General features: G+C 44.1%; 1 protein-coding gene across 3 annotated transcripts in view; it reads right to left on the bottom strand.

Annotated features, from left to right (window-relative positions):
* Window positions 1–17,008, bottom strand: part of SYN3 (synapsin III) — a 263,138-nt gene that overhangs the window by 192,749 nt on the left and 53,381 nt on the right. Inside the window, exons 1-2 of one of the 3 annotated variants that reach the window (XM_030040451.2) lie at window positions 8,283–8,392; window positions 4,747–4,821 (exon numbers count right to left, since the gene is read on the bottom strand). The gene's annotated coding sequence lies outside the window, so the exon portion shown is untranslated. Of the gene's footprint in view, window positions 1–4,746; window positions 4,822–8,282; window positions 8,393–17,008 lie in introns of those variants that run through there. The other 2 variants (XM_030040449.1, XM_030040452.2) reach the window with 2 other exon arrangements.

Raw genomic sequence — 17,008 nt, 5'->3', positions numbered from 1 at the left:
GACTTCGGTCAATCTGTTGGTCTTTGCTGGCATCTCTCTGCAATCACAGCACCTGCCTGATGCTCCTTGATACTAACCAAGCAGCAGCAGGAACCTTCTGGCCAGAGAAACTGTGGTGGAGAACCTAGTTAGTAACTAAGTATTCCCCACCTAGCAAGTATAACAACTGCTCTGTGTCAGCAAAGAAATGTGAGTTTTGCCAAGAGGAAGCGCAGAACTTGCTGTTAGTTAAAATGGACTCCCTGGCTGTATGTTGGGTTTCAGAAGTGCTCTTTAGAGGCTCACAAAGATTTATTGCTGATGATTATTCCACCTCCCCTCCAGCTGCTAGCACTGACCATACCATGGAACAGGCATGTGCTACACTGTCTTTATAAAAAAAAAAAAAAAAAAAATCAGAGTTTTTCTTACCTGCCCATAGCCCTTGGGCTCTACCACTAAACATAAAAACATGCACTTAGGAGGTTAGACAACTAAAGAGCCTATCCATTCTTCGCCACCTACTCTGCTCTGGGAAAATATACCGGTCTTACAGCATCGTGTGAAGGTAACCAGCTATTGCTTCTATTAGTCCAAGGCGTGGGAGGCTCTGCAGAAAGTCACAGTTGTAGATGCCTCACTAAGAATTAAACCATGTTGGTGTCCTCTCTGTTTTCAAGCCAGAGGACAACTACCTCAGAACTAGCTCAGGGTCCTCAGCACATCACAACCATCTAACGACCAGAAGGAGAGAGACACAGACCGACAGAGGCAGAGCTGAAGGTATAGGTTCTTCCAAACACAAGCACTAAGGTCTTATCATCTGTGGCTGTATGGGAGGAATTACAGCACAGGGAGACATATGGAGCCGGGCTAAGATTGGTCTGGTTGAAAATTTTTATATTTTTAAGAGTAGGTTGAAAACCAGACTGCTCATTTCAAATAAATTGTGCCATTTCAAAATATTTTCTGCTCCAAAACAGCACAACAAATATTCCAAAATTTCTTGTAATAGATAAATGTTGTATCAAATATCCCATTCATTTGTAGGCTTTCTTTTCCAAACAAGTTTTCAAAGATGGCATTTCCAGAGCCTGTTTCACAGCCGACAGGCTGTGGTCTTTCAGCGGAGAGATGTTGCACTGAAATGTTGCTGGCTGACTACTTCTAACAGTGGGGTTGAAGGACCATTATAAGGTTTGGATATCACAAGTTAACAGCATGTTACTGTTATTTATTCCAGGCAGCCAAAGCTGGCCACAAAACTTTTCTGTCCGAAAGATGAAATGCCACAGCAATGTGGCAGCTCATGTCTTCTATCTTCCTCTGATTACTGCATTACTTTTACTGGAACATTTACCAAACTCCAATATTGTGTGCAAGTCAGCAGAACAGAGCGTACAGAAAAGCTCGCAACGCTACTTATTCAACTGGCAACTCTCTCAGAGAGTCAATTCCTTCCCTTCCAGCTCAAGCAAAATTCTCATCAACTTCAATAGGATTCTTGCTGAACTAAAAAAAAAGAGTTTAGGGTTTGGATCTGAACCCTCTCTCTTTCTGACCGCAGCAGAAGGCGGATGATCTTGCACGGCTGGCATGGCTTTTCTGGGAGATGCCAGCTAGCGACTGCAGAAGATCTGCGGCTGCTCTGGGTAACTAAAGGCACTGTGCCCTTCTTTCCGTGGGTCGCTCCTAGGGAGGGCACAACGGTTACGCAGTCCGTCCGCCGGGCTCAGCAAAAGAGGTGGCATTTTCTTTCGAGACAGAGGCCTGTGACCTGTGACCAAGAGTCAGAGACATCAAAGTATCTTCCTGGGAAAAGCCTGCCTGCACATTAATAGGGATTGTCAGCTCTAGCTCTTGACAGGCGCCGTCCCCTCCCATGCTTCGTGTTTCTTAGGAGCCGGCGCATTGAATGGCCTCAAGAAATTCTCATACATGAAACTGCCCCTGTGGGGAACAGCGGGGGAAGCCCTGACTGAAAGGCTTTCTTGAATTATTAAGGTTGCCCAGAGTAAACCAGGGTAACCTTCATCTTAATTCCTGACAGCCTCTTTCAATTTTATTATAAAACAGCAACCCCCTACCTCGCCTACTCCTCTCTCTCCTGTTAAAAGGAACTTCACAAGGCTGCCGAAGTAAGAAAGCCTGCCCGCAAGATTAACTAAATACACACAGGCCTATTTTAGATAGATGCATCAAGCTAAATACAGCAGCCTTGAGCTGCTGGAGGGAGCGCAGCGTTTCATCCAAGCCCTCTCGCCAAAGCGCATTAATGCTTTAGCAACCAGAAGGGAAATACAGGCACCGAGTCTCATCTTCAAGCAGCAAACCCAAAAAACTTTGGGGCTAAAAAAAGAACAAACGCTTCCTAACTTGTCACGTTATTTGGTTTTGTCAAGCCCGCTTCAGAAAACAGCCGAGCGTGTTTCCCTGCCCACGTGTTGTGTCCGCAGTCCCTGGCAGCTGCCTGTGATGGGCACAGCACACCAGAGGTGCATGCAGTGACTCAGGGACAGAAACACCCAGACCATCACCTCTGGGACCGCGCGATCATTCTTTATCCCAAATTTCCATTGTTTTGTCCACTGCGCTACAGCAGTGCTTATAAACAACTGTGCTGGGCTGCTAAGCTGAAGGAGAAAACTGATTTTCTTGACTTCTTTCTCTGAGGAGGATCTATATTTTCTAGCATGTTCCTCTGGAGTTTATCAGCTTGTTCTGCAGAGTCAAGCAAAAGTGTTTCTGCAGCCAGGAAGGTCTTTGACATGATCCTGGGCTGCAATGTACCACAGGACCGTTCAGCCTTTGCTCTAAGCCCAGCAAGTTACAGATTAAAGTGGGGGAGGAAAATGACAGTGTAACGGATATGTTCATTGTATTATACAAAAGAAGACAACCACACAGAGCCAAGATACTCTATATTAAAAATAATACATTTTATCCAAAAAAGGAGTGTTACTGTATTTTAAACAACAGATTTTAAAGGTCTGAATCATCTTGGAGCTGAATGTTCTGCTGCTATGGGGTTTGCTTTTTTAATAGTCATATGTAAATATGCTTGTGTTTGCTTACGAAGTTAATTTAGCACTGGTGAAAGTCTACCAGTACTTCTAGATTAAATATATTTTGCATTGGCTACATAAGAGGTATGGCGTAAGCACTTCTGGCTGTTTTTTTCCACCAGGCTTGGAAGTCCTGAGTCCCAGTGGAGTGGGACTTTCTCCATTCACTTGGATGGGAATGAGGCATCAGTTAACCTCTTATTCTGCTCCAAATAACGTGAATAGTTTTAGCTATCACTTTTACCAAGAAGTGGCTTATTAGTATCCTTTCTTAAACAGCATTGTATTATTAAAGGGCTAGAACCAGCAAGTTAAAATATTTCCTTCTGTTTGTGCCATTGTCAACTAAATGTAAGATCAAATTGTAAATTAAAATGTAGGGCTTGAGGTAACACACTTTTACACTCGAGGGAGCTGAACAGCCATTTCCAACCACGAAGACCTGGCTGAAGACACTGGTTGCCATCTTTTAAAAGGAGTTGGCATGTGTGTGTTTGCTCCTGTGTATAAGAAGAAATAAGGAAGCCAATGCTTTTCCATGCTTCCCAGTTGAATTATACAGGGAAGAAGTGCTGGCTCTGGTTCATGCTGAGAGCAGGAAATAAATCAGCCAAACCCCACAACGTTTGGCAAAAATGAAATTTCATTCTTCAAAAAAAAAGGCACACTCCTCTCCCCTACTTTGTACAGCTCTTCACCCATTTCTCCAGTCCTTCCATTTTCCTCCCTTTAATATGAATTCTGACTTCTTTTTCCAAACCATAGGAAGATAATGCTCCTAGTGTTCTTCTGGCTAGAGTATTATACAACACAGCAGCTATCTTGTTCATATCCCAGACTGATAGTTTGCAGCAGAATTTGATGTGCCTTTAAAAACACCCGCAGTTACTCTCTCAAATGTGATGTGAAGGCAATACTCCCAGTTCCAGGAAGCCTGGAAAAGGGGTCTTTGCTACCCCATCCAGTCTGCTGCATTTCTTCCCCATGACAGCCCACCACAGGTCACCCTAGGAAGCAGACGAACTTTTCTTCCCTCTCATGTCGCTCTGGTGGCAATACAGAATTCAGCCCTTTGCGACGGAGCACTGCCACCAGGACAAAAGATCATTTCCACCCCAAAGGTCACATCAAAGACCCTTTCTCCTACTTTTCCAAGGCCATCTCATTATTTTTTTCCTCTTTATGAGCAGGGTCTAAATTACAAGCACATGCCCTGGGCCACCTTTCCTGTGGCCAGGGTAGTCTGCTAATGGCAGCAAAGTCATAGCGTACCCTTGCTTTAGCATTTGATCTGCCCAGACAGAGTAGGATTATTTCTCATTAATCAGACAATAGATGAGTGTCTGGAACCTGACAGCCATTAATACAGACATCGTTAGTTCTACATAATCACTTAATTTTCCTTGATAACTGTATTATAAATATATACGAATCTACAGTACTGAACTGGTAACAGATCTGCTACAATTGCTAATTAGATCTCTGCTGTTTGTCAGCATTCAAGAAAAATACCTTGACATTTCTTAATCTCTAGATGAGGTAGGAGAATACCACAGAAAACCATGAAGGATGGGAAGAAGTGAAAAATTATCCAGAACGGAGAGAGAGCATGGCTTCCCCACTGCTTAAACAGAAAGGAAACCATTTCATCCCACAAATAACAGGCATATCTGGAAATTGGAAGGTTTCCATTTGGTCTTACCGAGTCTGTTTGAAAACTTACGATCCAGGGCTGTGTACACCTCTGGGGACGTAAGCCAGCCGAAAACACGGAGGCCTGAGGGGAGAAGAGAAACACTGGAGTGAGCGAGGGGGAGGGATACAGGAGGCAGAGCAGTGACGTTGTTTGAAAGAAAATGCTCTTACAACAGCTCTGAAAATGCCCTGGGTGTTTTGTTTGACATTTCGAGTTGGCAGTTTCACTTACCAATAGATTATCAGATCAAGCCACTGCACCTTTATCAGCTATTAATTGTATCTGGGCCAAGGCACCTCTTTGTTATGCCCATCTGGGAATTCTGGGCTTATTTGCTTAGCTATTAAAGTGGCAGGAAAGGGATTTTTAGCCTAAAAACTTCAAAAAAAGAATAAGACAGCCTAGAGTATTTACTGCAAAACCTGACATTCTGGAGAATTTCCAGACTGACTAAAAAGTGATCCTACACCCCTATAGACAGAGCAGCATCCTCTGAGGGGAGAATGTCACAGTACAATACACCAGTCACTGTGTAATAAGAACCAAACTCACTTTTTTTTCTTTTTAAAGAAGGTTAATAGTTGTGGGGTTATTTTTGTGGGGTTTTGGGGGGTTTTTTTGTTGTTTTTTTCCTGGAAAGTGCAATGTAAATGATGTAAATACAAGGAATTTTTGGAAGGTGGGATGAGATTTGTAAGATGGAAAAAGCCCAAATTAAGTGTAAAAATAAAAGCAACAAGCCTTTTTACAAAGGAGTTGTATAAGTTAAGGGCACTATGTTTCAGTCCTCTAGGGTAGACTTTGAAATACTACAAATCTCATAAAAGCAACTCACACATCACATGCCAAAGAAAAAAAAGCAGAAGAGTGGAGAGCCAGAGAAAAATGAGAAAAATGGTACCCTTTCTGGGGGAGGAAGGATGATGTGGAGGACACGGTGGATAGTTTGTTGTAATTAGCGTTGACATCAACAAGGAGCACAAGTTTTGTATCCCATCACACCCCTCGTTACTAGAGTCCGTACCCTCCTAACCTCCACCCAGGAAAATGATATCATTGCATGAATTAATCATCTGGGCAATTAATGGCAAAAGCGACCTCAGGTTTCCAGCACAGTCTCTGGCACCAGTGAATTGGCGATGACGTAAGCTTCCCTGGGAATACGCTGGCGTTTTGCCCGTTCCGGAGCCTCGCTCTTGACTCCGAGGGCAGAAGCAAACAATGTAGTCACCCAACCAGCGATAAACGCTGCAAGCGAATGCCAGGCTACTGCCGCTGCAGCATCAGAGGGACACTGCTCCTGCCAAAGCCCCCAGGTGCCTCTCCCAAGGAGGATGCGTATCCCGAAACGGGCAAGTGGGAACGGCTTCCTCGGACATGCAAGGAGATGGAGTCTCCAGGTGTGCCGAGTATCTGTCCCCTTTTTAGGAAGGAGAGCCTCCTGCTCTGCACCTGGAAGCTATGCAGCCTTGTGCAGTGTGTGAATAAACAAGTTATTTAATTATTCCTCTGTTGCTGGGGCAGAGGTAAGGAAAGAGAAGTTTATTATACTGGGGAGTTTATTTTCATATGGCCAGGCTTGTTTTGCTTCATTTCTTAGCTCACTCTGTTGCTGTGAGTGCTTTGAAAGTTGGAGTCAAACTATGACCACATTTTTTCTAACTTAGAGGAGCTGAAGGGCAGGAAAGGCACGAGAAATCAAGAGACAAAAACCCACCAGCTTATGGTATATGCCTTGTCTTAGACCTGTTTTTCAGTCAGCTATTCCAGGCGAGATGAGGAGAGCATGGCTCTATCCTACAGGAATCTGCAGCACATTCCCTTTGGGTTTTCTATCACCAAATACAATTATCCTCTGTAAGGTGGAGCCTTTTTGTACCTGTGCCAGGTGAGTGCCCCTTTGGCACGTGCACAAGCTGTGGGACAGAGGGGGATGGACTCAGCCCACCACCCCCGGCAGCACATCCCAGAGACTTCAGGAGAGCACGTGGGCAGAGGGTGGACATGAGCACTGAGGTGCTCTCCGATGGGAATATCAGTCATATTTGTATTTTCCCATCTTCCAGCCACGTGAGAAAACCACAGAAATGAAAGGAGTTTGGGTAGGGGAAAGTTGACCCCGATGTAAGAAATTTGGTGTCAGGGAAGAAGAACAACTTATTTGGGCAAACAGGTTTGGTTAGTCCAAGACAAGCCATTTTGTTGCTTCTCATGCGGGGCTTTCTGCCTTACTGCTCTTTTTGGAGGGAGCCTCTGGCTATTGCTTTCTGAGCAAGCAGAAGCAGCATACCTCCCTCAGCACTCATCATAAGAGTTAGTTTCTGACTGAGATGAGATAGCCACAGGTGAGCAACATTTTGTCTCAACACTCTCCTCTGGATCCTGGCTTAAAAAGAATGAGGTGGTGAAAACATATGAGAAGCAGCTAAACCTGTTAATGCCTTACAGCAAGCTGCGATCCCCATTCCAGTTAGCGACTGTGCTAAGGCTACCCAGCTCAGGACAGCCTTGTCTTAAAGGCTTGCAAAGATGTAAGCTGCAGAAGTGCGATTACAGCATCGTCACTGCAAACAACATTCCCTGTCTACATGGCTTAATGCCACTTGTCACATTTGTAATCCAGCTTCCCCCACCTGCGCTGTCTATTTAGCAGTCACTTGTTATGAGAGCAAAGGCAGTGAAACAAAAGGAAGGGCAGAGGCTAATTTGCTTGATGTGCTCCTGCTCTTCCAGATAACATTAATTCGTGGGCTCTACCCTGATCCTTAGAGATGCTCACCCTTTCTTTACATCATTAAAAGGGAGATAGCAAATCTGTGGAAGCAACTCGATAGGTTATCACTTTAGCAGCAGGCAAACAGGACAGTTTGATCATCGGTTCTTCTAACCAGTCAGACAACCTGTCCTGATTCCCCCCTTTGCTTTCCAGGTGTAGCTGGCTCAGCAGATAGGATTAATCCACTTTCCTACTCACTTGCACTCTCCATGTTAGAGAATCTGATTACACAGATTGCTTGCAATTTATCTCCACCTGCCATGACTAATACTCCAGTCTGACCTCCTCTTTCCCATTTCTCACATCTCACTGCAGATCCAGTACATACACAGACAGATGCACGCACACTTGCTCTTTTTTGTTTGCAAACAGCTCACTGAGACCCTCAGCACTTCCATTTTCAATCAAACCAGAAAGCACTACTGTTTTCCCCACACTGCCCATGAGGTAATTTCTCCCTTTTGACTCCTCTCGTTACATCTATAATGCACAGGCTTCATACGTTGCTGCTCTATCCACATAAAACACAGGCATCTCCGAACAGACACGCACAATGAATATGCAACGTTATAAACCCCTGCAGCACATATAAAGACAAAGGCACGCGCTACATGCACTGAGCAAGTGCCACCACACGCATTCCTGTTCCCTCCAAACCCTGCAGGAAAACATTGCCTGCAGAGTGCTTTCCTGTAAACAAAAAACCCCTCGCAGCACAGGGTCTGTACACGATTCGGGCAAATCCCGTTCCCACTTGCTTCCTTACCTTTCCTTAGTCTGCTAATCCGGGGGCCCTGGACCGGTTTGCTTTCCCTCCTGCACACAAACTGCCAGTCCCTCCTGCTTCACATTCACAGCACACTAGCAGGATTCACCGTCATCCTATTCTGCTGGATCCTTATCGCCCTATTGGCCAAAGCCAGACAGTAAATTCAATTAGGCTCCTCCTTATAACTATATTATCACAGGAACAGGATGAATAATTTAGTAAAACAACAAGGGTGTGCAGGCTCCGGTGTCACAGACTTCACCCCCACCGGCAGGCTTTCATCAGAGGCGGGTACAGAGAGCAGAATCTGTCACTCTCCTGAAAAGGAGACCTTAGATTACCCACTTGTATTTCCCATTCCATCCCTCTTGTCCTCCTCCCCCTAAAGCCATGGCATTCCCTTTTTACTGTTGTACGTCCATCCCCAGCCCACAACAGAGTATTTCCCTGGTGAATGGTCATTACCATCTCAGTGGATGCAGAGATTTCGGTCCAGGCAAAGCGATGCCGCAGCACATCAAACACTTTGCCTCTTCCCTGAATGCAAGACATGAGAAAAGAATAAAACCATTCTGCAGATGGGAGTGACAAGACAAGCGGAGCACAAGGAAAGGGGAGAATCTGCCTTGTATCATGATATCTTCTGTTCAGCAACTGCGCTGTCATCCCATCAGTTCAGACACCCAAGGGATGCAAGTACATGGTTCCCGAAAGAGAAAGGCTCATATACACACTGCTTGGGGACTGTGATTTCACATGCCTGCTGTGGGAGTTTGAATCCCATCAAAAAAACCACACCAAAGTGGCAGTTTTCCCCCAGACCAAATGACTAAGCTGTTCCATTTTGCTTTTTACTGTATTTTTTTTTTTCTGACCGGAAATTTGTAGTGACAACTAACTACACTTGTATTTCCCAAGAAGTAGTTTTTTCAAACTGCTCTTTTTCCTCAGGTGATGCTTTGAAGAGTTACAGAGCACTGTAGCTTCCCTTAACAGGGTCACCACTATCTAAGTCGAGCCTCAGACCACCTCATTTGCCTGAAGAGTTTTTTTGTTACGGGACCAATTCTGGAAGTAGAGGAGCTCAGTGGGACACCCCCTCCCACCCCCAGACCAGACCAAGCAGCCAGCAGGGCTTTTTAATGACCATTCGCAGCAATATTGAAAGCTATTGCTAATACACATTCACCTGCCCAGTATTTACAAACAGCCATATCATTCCACTGTAACTGAAAAATAAATAGGCAGGCTGAAGAAGCCATTCTTCTTCCCTTTTAGGAGCTTGAGTCCCTGTGTCCAAGAACACCCTTTGCACTCTGCTTCCCCTATGCTAATATTTACTCAGCAGAGTCTATATACCTACTACCATAATAATGTGAGGTTCAAATTTGTACTAGAGCCCAAATTCCTTCAAGCAACTCCTACACCAGCTCTCGGTTTGGCTCATCTCCCAGGACGGGCTGCCTGGGTAGCCCTTAGCTCTGTCTCTAGAGGCAGCAGGGACAGGAGGTTGAAGTCAAGCTTAAGTACCAGCACAGCTACAAAGGCAGACCGGCGGTGACAGACCAGAAATTTTCCTAAAGGCAGTGTCTTTCTTCAGGAACTACCTTCACAGCTAAGGACTGGCATGAAGCTGGGACAAGGCATGGCTATTGCCATCTTCTAAATTGCTGGGCTGTCTACCTCTGTCACAGCCCCAGTGCAGGATGGAGTCATGCTGCCTTGCCCAGGAGAACAGGGCACAGGAATGGTGGGCGCTTTTGCCTTTCCCACTGAGTTCAAGGTGATTTAAGCAGAGAAAAAGGCAGGAGTCTCAACCAAGGTTTTGTTACAAATATCTCTGCCACAAAAAGGGATAAAACTGCCCTCCTGCTCCTGAAGATGCTTCAACTTTTGAAGAATAGCAGCTGCTCTTTTCCTCCTCCTCTTTCCCTTGCAGCCATCCAAACTTTTAAGAGCTTTTGTGTTAAAGGAAACCTTGAATTATGCACTTGGTGATAGCTTCAGAGCAATTAAATTCAGTCACGTGGCAAGTTGCCCAATGTCACTACCAAAACTCAGGGTGTTTTAGCATCATTTATTGAAGAGTTTTTACATGATGCTTACTTAAATCACAAAAAGAGAGCAAATTAGGCTGTTGCCACGACAACTGGAGAATCTGCTCAAAATTCAGGAGATGCTGGGGAGGGGGGAGAGCTCTTCAATGGAGACATCCAAATCTTGAATATGGCCCTTGGTTATCAAATCCCTTTTCAAGTTAATTCCTAGCATCAAAGGCTCCCTGACAAAGAGCTTAATAAACGGGAGCAAAGCTTTGGCTAAAGAGGCCACAAACCAACTCTCCCAGCATTAATGTGAATTTGCTTCTGGTGAGAGGTGCTCAGCTGAGAGGTCCACAGAGCAATCACAGAATTGGCCCCAGTAGCACATAAACACATGAGGCAGGGCAGAAGAAGTGGCAGGAGGCTTCACTGCAGACAAACACCGAATAGAAAGGCAGATCGTGATCCGTGGCACAGTAAAGGTGGATGACAACTTTCAGAGAGTAGGTGGGGAGCGAGAGAAGGAAGCAGGGTCCCAGCCGCTGCTCGTGGAAACCCTCCAGATGTTGGAATAAGATGAGCAAAGTCTTCTGCCAGCCTCAAAGAAATGAATTAAAGCAAATAAGAGAACAAAATGGCAAGGCAAAAAGCAGGATCAATGGTGTCAGAAGCAGCTGACAGGCTGAGCAAATGGAAGGCAGGCTAGAGTTCTTTTGCAGGAATTAAATCCTTGATAAGCTTGTTGAATATTTTCCAAAGGTGGTTCTCTGTAGTTTTTTTTTTTTTCCAGCTGAACATTTTTCCTGTTGCAAGCCTTCTAAGAAAATCACTATTTTAGTAGAATTTTTTTCAGTGAAGTCTTTTGGTTCTCAATTGCAATAGCTAAGGTATTTTTGCATGAAAACAAAGAATGTTTCTTTGGAAAAATTTCAGAAAGCTTTGTAGTTTACGTGGAAGATGGTTCCTTCCTCATAACTATTTTTGATTAGGCAATTTATTGCCATTGGAAGCTTTGGTGTCCTCCTTTGAAATGATGCTTCACTGTGCATAAGCCCCTTTTGGAGGGTAGGAACAATAAGTGGGATCATATTCAAAATTAGAGAAAAATGAACACACAGACAAATGGAGTAAACTGTGAAAGTTTCTGCCCCTCCCTCTTCCTCCCCAGATGAGAAGAACTGTGTTTAGTGATGAAAATAAGAAGCAATTGAGAAATTTAGGGAGAGATATGTGATTGTATTGTTGTAAGTGTTATACTCCAAGTAGGATACTTGCCAAGGCAAAAGCGTACATACTACAGGGATCCAAAAGTTCAAGAAATTCTGAAAAACCCACTAATAACAAGAATGCATTTTCAAGATATAAGTACCCCTTTATCCGATGTCCTGGTCACCCTTTGAGTCCCAAGATTGATTGTCAGTTTGCCTTACTTGGGATATTGTGGCAATATTTCAGTACCTTGAGTTGGAGGTGTTGGTCTTCTGATGGGGTCTTCTTCCTTGTGCCTGGGTACCCCTTTCATAGCTTGCTAATAAGGTCCAACCTTTGACTGGTTGGAACGGAACATAAACCAAGTCTTTAATTGGTTATCTACTTGTAAATGAGACTGGCTATTTCTTTTCATGCCTGTCTCCCTCCCTGCCCTCCCCAGCTAGTTTGCCAAAGCCTTGCCAAAAGCATTTGTTAGCTAATGACGTTGCAGCAGCAGGAGTAGGTTGGGATACACACAAGCCATGTAGGCTTGTTTTGGACCCACAATATGTGGCAGAGATGAGAGGTTGAAGTGAGCATTTTTTCATGCTGAATATATTGCGACACCCTCTTTAACAGCTGTCAGTTTGGCAAACATGCTCTTGGGATGGCGTAACAGCAGCAGAGGCACTCAAGTGGAAGGTTCCCCAGAAATAAATCTGAAGAATAGAGGACAGGGTGAGAGAGAGAGGAGGAGGAATGGGCAGTGCGTAGCAGAACAGGAATGGGGTCCTTAGAAGTGTCTGGGGTGATATTTTCTGAAGTGAGATGCCTTTGGGACAAGGTGCATTTTACCTAGTCAGACTGAGGCATCATCCTGGGGCTTCAATGCTACTGCTATGTGTATGGTGGTCTCTGTAAGAAGCACATTACCATCCCACTGAAAACATGTTTGTAAAAGAATTTTTCATTCTTCAGTAATAGTGACTTGTTATTTTAATAATTTTTTCAAGACCTTCTAGGTATCATGTCTTAATCTAGGAAAAAAGCCAAACTTTTTTTCTACTGGCATTCTTTACTTCAGTAACATTTTTCTATAATTAGTTTATTGGTAGCAGTGACTTCTTGCAGTTTCAAACACCATAGTAATATGAGGTCTTAAAAAGCCATATTTTATCCCACTATGCTATTCTACCAGAAGAAAAAACAATCATATTTTTCCATGAGGCTCTTTGAGTGAGAATCTATTTAATAGCAATCAACTTTAAAAATACAAGTACACCACTTCTTCACCAGGTCACCTGCCATATTTTGAAAAACACTGTTCCTAGGCTGTGGAAGTTTCTGAGGTGAAAAGAATATTCCTGTTTACTGATGGAACAGGTTTCCCCCTCCCAAGAGTTAGGAAAGAGAGAGACATGCCCTAATTCCATGTCAGCACAGGCATTGTCCCAAAGATTATGTCACTCATTTAGGATGCAAGAAACAGAGGGCCCAAACCTGAACAAAGCAAACTGGAGACTCACTTATGGGTCCTCCCCAGGGGGGAATAAGTGCACCAGGAGTTTATCAGCTATTCAGAAGCAAAACTATCATTGTACCTCCTGCATAAATTATTCTACTGTATAGACTCCTGTAACATTGGGCCAAAGACTGAATGGATGACCAATGGCCAAGACACTCATCAGAAAATGAGATTCATGTCAGCAGCTTGTAACTCACAGAGCACAGCTTTGACTTCTTTCTCTCACATCCTTGTTGCCTCCAAGGTTATTTTCATCTAAACTACACTGGACACATTTAACTGGTGATGGAAACATCTGCTTTTTTGTTTCTTTGCTTTCTTGAATTACAAAAACCTACTTCATCTTCCAGAGTTTCTAGCCCTTTTGGCAACCGGGGAGAACATCTGGTACAAAATCTGAGGCTAAACATCATTTTCAGAAGGGACAGCTGAGCTGAATTCCTCTTTGGCTTCCTGGAAGCCGAGCGGCACTGCTCAATCACACAGCGCAGCTAAGACAGCACAGGTAAGCTCTGTGCACTGACCAAATCTTGTTTCCTACCTCATTTATTCCCACTCAAGAGGAAAAGTTCTGGCAACACCAAAGGATTCATATTAGGGTGAAACTCATGTAAAATTAGAGCAGGACCGTTATCCTCACCTTCAGCAGACGATCGTCTCGGAAGGGCCAGTGCGGATGACTGTTGCAACGGAGTAGCTCAAGAGAACCAAGAGCTGATCTGGCCAATCGCTTTGCTATAGATAATCTGCTTCTTCAGGTGCTTCCATGCTCTCCCATCCTCCTCCTCCTCCTCCCTTCCCCGGTTGCCTGGCAACTACAAAAAGGACCGGAGCTCCTGCCGGAGGGAACCACCCCACAGGGCACTGCGTGGGTTCGGGTTCTCTTTCCTACAAGGTACTCGAGGGAAAAGCGGCTTCGGAGGCAGCGTCTCACTGTGAAACATTGCTTTGCGTGAACAGGGGTTGTGGGGCAAGTGATGTATACCCATAAAAACCAAAATAAATGCCTTCACAGACTCCAAGCTGGCTTCTGAGCTTTTTCTGGGGCTCAGCTGTTCTCCATCAATTCCGCAGATCAATAATTTAAGGAACTCAAGCACAGAAGTCACCAGCCTGTACAGCAGGAGATTTCACAATACCAGATACCCCATATAAGAGTTGCAATGCCTCTGAGGATCACTGCTGTAGCTGGCCATAGCCATATGTTTACAGCACTGACTTAACAGTGTGTCCCATAGGGCAAATACAAAAGAAAACTTTTTTTGACCAGAAATCTGTTTGCTTATGAAAGCTCAGGCATTTTTGGATGAGGAGCAAGTGAGATCAGCCACTAGAAAGCGAAATGGAAAGCCCTGTACTGGACTCCATGAAGTCCCTTGGCCAGCTTGGTGTGGGAGAGGCTGTCTCATTCTCCCGGTCTATCCAGCTTCCTTCCCTTAGGGTTTATAACTGAGGGATAAGCCACAAGTACATGAATAAAAAAAAATTGGGATCTGATGTTTGGAGCTGCAAAAAAACAATACTTACACCCCGAAATGACATCATTAGTATTTCAAAACACAATTTAGTTTAAAAAATGATGGCACCAACTAAACACAGGTACAAAGTCAGGTAAAAAAATAACTGGAAGATTAGACACGCACCTGTGACTTTACTTTCAAACTAATCTTAATTTGCAGTCTTATCCTGTGTAGGACTGAATCTAACAAGGAAGAAAAGAGAAGAAAAGAAACTTTCTATTTCAGCAACTTTAATATTACTTTTTGTTTCCTGTAATCACACTGAATTCTCTATGCTTTTCAGTATTTCAGGCATATTTTTGAGAGCTATTACTGCACAACAAAATCTGGTTTTTTACCCCTACCTCCATATGTCATGCCAGAAAGGCCATCTTTTCTAAGCAAAGTTTTCCATTTTTATTATCTAGTGTTCTGCGTAAAATGATAAAGGCTGTAGCCTGAGGCCATTCAACCTAATAGCATTCACTACAGACTCTGAAGTCATAGTTTAGGACTGTATCCTCTTTACCACATATCCCAAATAGCTTGGGAATTTTCACAGTTTCCCTAAAAACTCTCCCTCCCTCCCTGTTCTGCTGAGTAACACCATGCTATTTCTGTATAGTCAACAACTAATTACTACTGATCTAAATGACCCAGTCATAACCGGGCCCACATGCTGCTCTCAGTTGAAAGGAGAAATACTTCTGCCTCCCCTCCACACACCTCAACCAAGGTTGAGTTTTACTAGCAATGAGATAATTTCATAACTGCAAAGGTTCTACTCTAGGTCCTACTGTTCTTGTTTGAACTTTTCTTAAACAATTGCATCCAGCCTTCAAGTTTACAGCTTACATCAACCATAACAAGTAGATTTCTCCTTCAGTTCTCTAGCAGTACAATACAGGTAGTTAATTTTTGTGCCTTTTTTTTTTTTTCCTGGCACGCCCAAGGTTCCCTTATCCCCTAAGGGCACATTTTGGCTTGCTGCCTTTTCTGCTGAGTTTTGAAGTCCAAAGCAGTACTCTATTACAAAATCTCAATAGTACCTTTGCAGTTCTTGGAGTAGAAAATTGAAGTTTAGAGTGATTAAGGAAACTAGGATTTAGGAATAAATTTTTGCTGAGTTGTCCCTTTCCTCCTTTTAAACACTGCTTAAATTTAGCACCTAAGGGTAGAAAACAAAACAGATGTTCTGATCAAGAGCTCATTTCAGCTTTTTAATGTCAAGGTGCCCCTACTATTATGGGAAAGGTATGGATCAGATTATGAATTCTGACAACTAAACCTTGCTATTTTTTTAAAGTGGTCTATCCTTTTACTGGCTTTAGAGGGAAAAGTCCTTAGAATAAGGAAATAAAGTATGAAAGGATTTCCTTGAAAGAAATGGATAGGCAGGATGGATGGACACATTTTTCTGCATGATGCAAAGACCTCAACTACATCCACTTGTGCAGCAGCATCAGCCACGGCAGCCCAGCTGGGCTCTGGACAGAGGCATATTTGACATTATCACAAACCCCAGGACATGGCAACGGGCACGGTGAGGCAAGAGCAATGAGGGGCAGCGGGCAGAACGAGAGGGTAGGGAGGGAAATTGTGCAGGGAGGGGAGCGGTGAACTAGCAGGGTGGAGGGCAGGTGACATGGGAGGACTCTGGTGTGAACATGCAGGGTCCTCTCATTTGAGGTGATTGAAGCCTTGCTCTGTATGGAAGAGAGGTGAGAGAATAAATTCTTTCACAAGTGCACGCATCCTAGGGGAGCATTTCAAATAGTCTGCAGTGGGCAAGGAACTACTGTATTTAAATACAGCTCACTTCCCAGGGGTATGGGAGTCAAATGAGAAGCTACTTATAAGGCTGTAAAATGAAACCACATAAAACGTTAACAGAAAAGTCATGTTTTAATTTAGAACTACTCACTGACTGATAAGAGAGCCAAAATACGAACATGTTCCCTAATGTTGAAGACTAAATACCTTTCTCAGAGCATGTTAAAGGAGAAGGAGACAGCGGCAGCAGGCTCAAATGAATTTGAGAGAAAGCTGGGCGTATGGTACAGCACCAGACAGAACTGCAAGGACCAAACAGCACAGCAGGACAGCATAGGTACTGACCACTATTCCCGCTCAGTACCTTTGGTATCTCCTCTGGGGTATCACAAATAATGTGACTTCAGAGTAATTTTGGAAATAGCCTGTTCTTCAAGGATAATTTTCTGGGATTGAATAAGTCAGTCACCCCTAACTTTTCTTAGGGTTATGTCTATGCAGCACCCAGCACCACGTGAGGGTGCCTACAGTAGCTGAGGTCTGTATCCCATCCCAGCTGCGTTACCGTACGAGGGGCAGGGTCAGCCCACTCAGGTAGAGGAGCACACCAGTGCAGCTCAGGTCTTGCTGGTCCCAGTGCTACTGCTGTAGCCCCAGCTCTGGTGCCCGCAGCATGGTGCTCTGCCATGCAAA

This window comes from Aquila chrysaetos, chromosome 17, assembly GCF_900496995.4.
Source record: "Aquila chrysaetos chrysaetos chromosome 17, bAquChr1.4, whole genome shotgun sequence".
Lineage (NCBI taxonomy): Eukaryota > Metazoa > Chordata > Aves > Accipitriformes > Accipitridae > Aquila > Aquila chrysaetos.
Note: the sequence above shows the minus strand (reverse complement) of the source record. Positions and strands in the feature narration are given on the sequence as shown.